The following is a 7683-nucleotide window of genomic DNA, read 5'->3' on the forward strand; positions in this document are numbered from 1 at the left end:
TCACTCTGCAGCGGAGTGTACGCTGATATGAAACTTCCTGGCAGATTAAAACTGTGTGCCCGACCAAGACTCGAACTCGGGACCTTTGCCTTTCGCGGGCAACTGCTCTACCATCTGAGCTACCGAAGAACGACTCACGCCCGGTACTCACAGCTTTACTTCTGCCAGTATCTCGTCTCCTACCTTCCAAACTTTACAGAAGCTCTCCTGCGAACCTGCGGAACTAGCACTCCTGAAAGAAAGGATATAGCGGAGACATTGCTTAGCCACAGCCTGGGGGATGTTTCCAGAATGAGATTTTCACTCTGCAGCGGAGTGTGCGCTGATATGAAACTTCCTGGCAGATTAAAACTGTGTGCCCGACCGAGACTCGAACTTGGAACCTTTGCCTTTCGCGGGCAAGTGCTCTACCATCTAAGCTACCGAAGCACGACTCACGCCCGGTACTCACAGCTTTGCTTCTGCCAGTATCTCGTCTCCTACCTTGCAAACTTTACAGAAGCTCTCCTGCGAACCAGGAGAGCTTCTGTGAAGTTTGGAAGGTAGGAGACGAGATACTGGCAGAAGTAAAGCTGTGGGTACCGGGCGTGAGTCGTGCTTCGGTAGCTCAGATGGTAGAGCACTTGCCCGCGAAAGGCAAAGGTCCCGAGTTCGAGTCTCGGTCGGGCACACAGTTTTAATCTGCCTGGAAGTTTCATATCAAGCAAGTTTGTTAATGTACTCCGTAGTGAATTTTTTTAATATTGTTTCTAGTCAGCAAAAACGTTTGTGTGTTTTTTCCAATTAAATACCTTTTAAGGCTTTTACTCAACATGCTTATGTGTTTTATACAGGTAGTTGGTTATTAGTGTGTTTTCTTGCCATGCAAAAGTTTGCCATTTCATTACGGGAAGAAATTGTTGCCTTGAAAGGAGAATGTTGTAAAAGTTCGCAAGTCCTACCTTGTAAGCGTGTGTGTTTGCCGTAAGTTAACTGGCAGAAATTTATAATTTTTTTAATATATATTTTGGAAATGTTAATGTTATTAACTGTGAGTGTCCTCTCCCCGTGTGTATGACTCATGCGTTTTGGTTTTTCCATTTTGAGAACTTTTGTAAACAGGATTGTCTTTATATGCTGCAGATAAGTTAGATTCTGCACCATTTAATGAGCCTGTGAGGTTGTATCCAAATGGGAAATTTGCCTGCCCAAAAGTGAAGTCATATATTCAAATTGTATTCATTTATAAATGGAGTGAAATTCACCTATAATTTAGCTGAGCTTGAAATATTATACAGCGCCGCGTTGTATACGTTAAATTGCTTGCCTGTACTTGCCTTTTACTGGCGTGAAATTTTTTGTAATAATTTAATAATACAAAAGCCCTTCCCTATCGTAAATTGTGACTTACTCGTTAAATGATTGTTGTTTTTTTTTTTTTTTTAAATATCGCAAAGTCTTGCACCAAATTTGAATAAAGAGTGTTACTGAAAATTGTGTGTAGTTTCACCAGTTATTCCTTGGCACCTACTTCCACTTTACATACTGTGTATTAATTGTGATTAATAACCTTTGGTGAACCAGTAGTAATTTTACGGTTCAATCGGCAGAAGTATAAGTTTGAGCAGAGCTATTGTGGCCGTTCCTTTACCGATGTAACTTCACGCCATCGCACCTCCATAGGTTTCATCACAGCTACCTGCGTGCCGGCGAGTTCAGCCCCGGCCGCTGTCCGCTGGCGCCCTCCAGCGCTGGCCAGGGGAGCCTCCATGCTGTGACGTCACTGGGCCTCCGTACAGTGCCGCCTCAGGCTCTTCTCTGAGCGCTCGACCTGCCCCCCTCCTTCCCACTTCAGTTTTCAATTATTCACTGCCATCTCCAGCGGTGAACTGAATATTTAAACATTTGTGAGACAGTAAAAATGTCTCTGAGCTAATTAAATAGTTTTGGAAGCTAGTCAGCTCTGTCACACAGAAAAGGTACGGCGGTCGAATGTCAACAGAATTAAATATTGAGCATCGAAGACAATCAGAAACTGTGAGTCATTACATAAACGACTTATATTCTGGAAGAATAAGTAATGATCCCTAGTTGGCGGACACTTGGTGTGATCTTTAATTCATTCAAGGGACTGTAGTATTTGACATCTCAGAAAATACAAATTGTTTAAACAGCATTTCTTTGGCTAACGATATGAAATGCAATCTCGACTGTAATTTCCACAGAGCAGACGAAACAGTCCGGACGAAAAATTTCGGAGCAGAGACTAGGCACAAAGATAACTGGCGACCTTTTGCATCTACGTCTAAGGTTTACAGGCCACTGTGAAGTGCATAATTGGGGTTACTTCCTATAGTATCAATTACAAGATATTGGGGCTTCTTCCGTTCAATTCTCGCAAGGTACGCAGGAATGATGACTGATTAAACGCCTCGGGGAACCCTGTAACTCGTCCCGTGTTGTCTTCGCAACCCCCACCAGAGCGATACGTAAGGGTTTGTAGTGCACTCTCGCATCACTCACTTAATGCTGCTCCTTGAAAGTTCGTAGGTAGGATTTCGAGTGACAGCGCCTGCCCTCTAACGCCCAGCACTTCACGTGACGGCGAAACTCTACCACAGCTCGACCAAACGCGGGATCGTGTCTGAAGTTTTCCTTTCCATGCGTTCGACATCCCCTGTCAGTTGTTCTCGGTATGGGTGCCACACACCAGACCAGCACTCCAGGAAAAGCCGCACGAACATTTTGTAGTTGTTGTTGTTGTTGTGACCTTCAGTCCTGAGACTGGTTTGATGCAGCTCTCCATGCTACTCTATCCCGTGCAAGATTCTTCATCTCCCAGTACCTACAGCAGCCTACATCCTTCTGAATCTGCTTAGTGTATTCATCTCTTGGTCTCCCTATACGATTTTTACCCTCCACGCTGCCCTCCAGTACTAAATTGGTGCTCCCTCGATGTCTCAGAACATGTCTTACCAACCGATCCCTTCTTCTAGTCAAGTTGTGCCACAAACTCCTCTTCTCCCCAATTCTATTCAATACCTCGTCATTAGTTATGTGATCTACCCATCTAATTTTCAGCATTCTTCTGTAGCACCACATTTCGAAAGCTTCTATTCTCTTCTTGTCTAAACTATTTATCGTTCACGTTTCACTTCCATACATGGCTACACTCCATACAAATACTTTCAGAAACGACTTCCTGACACTTAAATCTATACTCGATGTTAACAAATTTCTCTTCTTCAGAAATGCTTTCCTTGCCATTGTCAGTCTACATTTTATATACTCTCTACTTCGAACATCATCAGTTATTTTGCTCCCCAAATAGCAAAACTCCTTTACTACTTTAAGAGTCTCATTTCCTAATCTAATTCCCTCCGCATCACCAGACTTAAGTCGACTACATTCCATTATCCTTGTTTTGCTTTTGTTGACGTTCATCTTATACCCTCCTTTCAAGACACTGTCCATTCAGTTCAACTACTCTTCCAAGTCCTAACATTTTGTAAGCAATCAGTAAACCACCTTCCCGACTTTTTAAATAATCGTCTAAAACAGCACGAAACGTCTGGTTAGAAAAAAGGTTCCTATCGTCTTTCTGAACTGCATGTCGTACAACCAAATGTTTTACATGCTGGCTCAAGCACTATCCGTCCAAAAAATTGCGAGACTGGTTTTATTAGTGGCGTAGAAGCGACGTCGCCGCAGCTACTACGGTGGCAACTGGAACCAACAAGTGCGAACACCGCACGTGCGCTCGCCGGTCAGCCGCGACCGGCCAGTGTTACGCAGTGGACGAGCGACTCGACCGTGTCAGCGCTCTTGTTTCACCGTCGATGGAATAACGTCTCTGAATGGAGTGTTCGAGACATTTCCCAGAATGCTTTGAAGAAAGGAGAAGCATGTGTAAAGTTTATCCCGCACATCTCGTCTTCTGGACGAAAACAACGACTTGACTGAAACGCAAAACGCGGACAGTCGTTTTCTGGGAAAAATCGTTACTGTTCATCAGATTTGATGTTATCAAGACGAACCTACCACAAAACGAAAAAAATGCAGAAACTCACGTGAGGGGTCAACGCTTTGGCGACACATCCGACATTCCAGCCACCTGAACAACACCCCAAAGAAGGAGTTGTCTGACAGTTTCACACGCTTGTGTCAACGTTCTGTGTGTTTTACTCAAGTGGCTGAAGATTATGTAAAACACCTGAAACACTAAAACCACCACTCAAAGTTTCTCTATTTGGAAAATGATTTGTGATTAGAGATAGTGGTAAAGAAATAACAAATTATAATGTTATGCCTGATGCTGAAGCTTCACTGGATAAACATCGAAAACTTAGTGAGCGGAAAACTTTTTTCCTTTCACTATTTTGTATCACCGAGAAAAAGTTTCTAAACAGTTTGAAATCATGTGTAGAGTTTGTTGAAAGTCGCTAATTACTCCCATTCTCAAATACGGGATGAATAATGGTTCGATAAATTCACGCGCCGTGGTTTATTACGTTGCCTCAAGACACACAAATAGTTTCTGACTTTATATATATATATATATATATATATATATAAAAGTTTGGTTCATTCATGAGATACCAGGAAACTACAGTTAGTCTACAGAGGGGATAGCCTCTGTGAAACATTTTGGTTCATTAACGGGATGCTGGGAAACTGACGTGGTTATAAAAGTTTGTAGGGAAATGGAACGCAATGCTCACATAGGCTCTGTGGTACAGTTTGGTTCATTGATGGAATGCTGGGAATCGGCAGTTTGTTTACAAAGGCGATGTACACTATTAAACAGCGAAAATTACACGGTCGTTAGGTAGCAGCCTCCAACAATGACCGTGTAATTTTCGCTGTTTAGTAGTGTACATCGCCTTTGTAAACTAACTGCCGATTCCCACTATTCCATCAATGAACCAAATTGTACCACAGCTATTTCCCTACAAACTTTTATAACCAGGTCAGTTTCCCAGCATCCCGTCAATGAACCAAAATGTATCACAGAGCCTATCCCCTCTGTAGACTAACTGCAGTTTCCTGGTATCTCATGAATGAACCAAAGTGTACAACAACGCTTATTTGAACATTGCGTTTCATATTCCTACAAATCGCCGTAATCAGTTATTTTTTTCAGTTGACTTTTTCAATTTGTGCCTCATGTATATTCTCACCACAGGACATTGTGTTCCTGTGTTTTTTTTGAAGTCCAGAATGTTACATTTCCACACATTCGAAGCAAGGTGCCAGTGTTTGGGCCACTTGGAAAGCCGGCCGGTGTGGCCGTGCGGTTCTAGGCGCTTCAGTCTGGAACCGCGTGACCGCTACGGTCGCAGGTTCGAATCCTGCCTCGGGCATGGATGTGTGTGATGTCCATAGGTTAGTTAGGTTTAAGTAGTTCTAAGTTCTAGGGGACTGATGACCACAGATGTTAAGTCCCATAGTGCTCAGAACCATTTGAACCATTTTTTAGCCAGTCACTTGGAAATCTTGTAAACATCTGACAATATTCCTGTAGTTTTTACAGAAAGTCATAGCAAACAACCGTAGTCCAGTAGGCAAGTGTTCCAACGATGTGTGCGCCGGGAGGCGACTGTGAGGCGTGCACGGCTGGCTGCAGTGGTGACCCACTTCGTCTCATCAGTCCCCTTTCCCTATATCGCCTGTTATCAGTTGCTGTATGTCGGTTGTGTTCTTCAATATAAAAGCGTCCCGCAGTGGGCTAGGGATCTCCAGCATGAAGGTCGATGGCTGAGGTCTGTTAGCCTTGATTACATCCTTAAATCGTTTCCTCTGATCTCCACCCAGCATTTGTCAACTGTGAAGGGGACCCGGAACCTCCTATACCACCAGTGTTAAATGTAAGGAACATTTTCTTATGAACTACACTCCTGGAAATGGAAAAAAGAACACATTGACACCGGTGTGTCAGACCCACCATACTTGCTCCGGACACTGCGAGAGGGCTGTACAAGCAATGATCACACGCACGGCACAGCGGACACACCAGGAACCGCGGTGTTGGCCGTCGAATGGCGCTAGCTGCGCAGCATTTGTGCACCGCCGCCGTCAGTGTCAGCCAGTTTGCCGTGGCATACGGAGCTCCATCGCAGTCTTTAACACTGGTAGCATGCCGCGACAGCGTGGACGTGAACCGTATGTGCAGTTGACGGACTTTGAGCCAGGGCGTATAGTGGGCATGCGGGAGGCCGGCTGGACGTACCGCCGAATTGCTCAACACGTGGGGCGTGAGGTCTCCACAGTACATCGATGTTGTCGCCAGTGGTCGGTGGAAGGTGCACGTGCCCGTCGACCTGGGACCGGACCGCAGCGACGCACGGATGCACGCCAAGACCGTAGGATCCTACGCAGTGCCGTAGGGGACCGCACCGCCACTTCCCAGCAAATTAGGGACACTGTTGCTCCTGGGGTATCGGCGAGGACCATTCGCAACCGTCTCCATCAAGCTGGGCTACGGTCCCGCACACCGTTAGGCCGTCTTCCGCTCACGCCCCAACATCGTGCAGCCCGCCTCCAGTGGTGTCGCGACAGGCGTGAATGGAGGGACGAATGGAGACGTGTCGTCTTCAGCGATGAGAGTCGCTTCTGCCTTGGTGCCAATGATGGTCGTATGCGTGTTTGGCGCCGTGCAGGTGAGCGCCACAATCAGGACTGCATTCGACCGAGGCACACAGGGCCAACACCCGGCATCATGGTGTGGGGAGCGATCTCCTACACTGGCCGTACACCACTGGTGATCGTCGAGGGGACACTGAATAGTGCACGGTACATCCAAACCGTCATCGAACCCATCGTTCTACCATTCCTAGACCGGCAAGGGAACTTGCTGTTCCAACAGGACAATGCACGTCCACATGTATCCTGTGCCACCCAACGTGCTCTAGAAGGTGTAAGTCAATTACCCTGGCCAGCAAGATCTCCGGATCTGTCCCCCATTGAGCATGTTTGGGACTGGATGAAGCGTCGTCTCACGCGGTCTGCACGTCCAGCACGAACGCTGGTCCAACTGAGGCGCCAGGTGGAAATGGCATGGCAAGCCGTTCCACAGGACTACATCCAGCATCTCTACGATCGTCTCCATGGGAGAATAGCAGCCTGCATTGCTGCGAAAGGTGGATATACACTGTACTAGTGCCGACATTGTGCATGCTCTGTTGTCTGTGTCTATGTGCCTGTGGTTCTGTCAGTGTGATCATGTGATGTATCTGACCCCAGGAATGTGTCAATAAAGTTTCCCCTTCCTGGGACAATGAATTCACGGTGTTCTTATTTCAATTTCCAGGAGTGTATTAACACCAGAATGATGAAACGTTTACAGTATAATATATTTAATACCATGTACCATGTGGATTTTAATTTATTGGTGTTTCTTGGGAAGATATTAATTATTTTGTTACTGAAAATAGTTAACACATTTTTTGGCATAGTATCTTTGAAATAAAATCTGTTATCAATTATGTATCACAAAAAGGCTATGATATGAGGTGTATATTGGCACTGTTTACATTCCTTGAAAATTTTAAGTCTTTATCTGCAATAGTTTAGCAGAAAATGTTCCTTATATGAGAAAAAAGTGAACTTGTGGAAAACGAATTTCAAAGTTTCACTATCATGTTAGTGGAGTCCAGCACCATAAGAGGGGTTTTCACTGTCACTAGATATCTCCCCATCTAGCCT

This window comes from Schistocerca piceifrons, chromosome 4, assembly GCF_021461385.2.
Source record: "Schistocerca piceifrons isolate TAMUIC-IGC-003096 chromosome 4, iqSchPice1.1, whole genome shotgun sequence".
Taxonomy (NCBI): Eukaryota; Metazoa; Arthropoda; class Insecta; order Orthoptera; family Acrididae; genus Schistocerca; species Schistocerca piceifrons.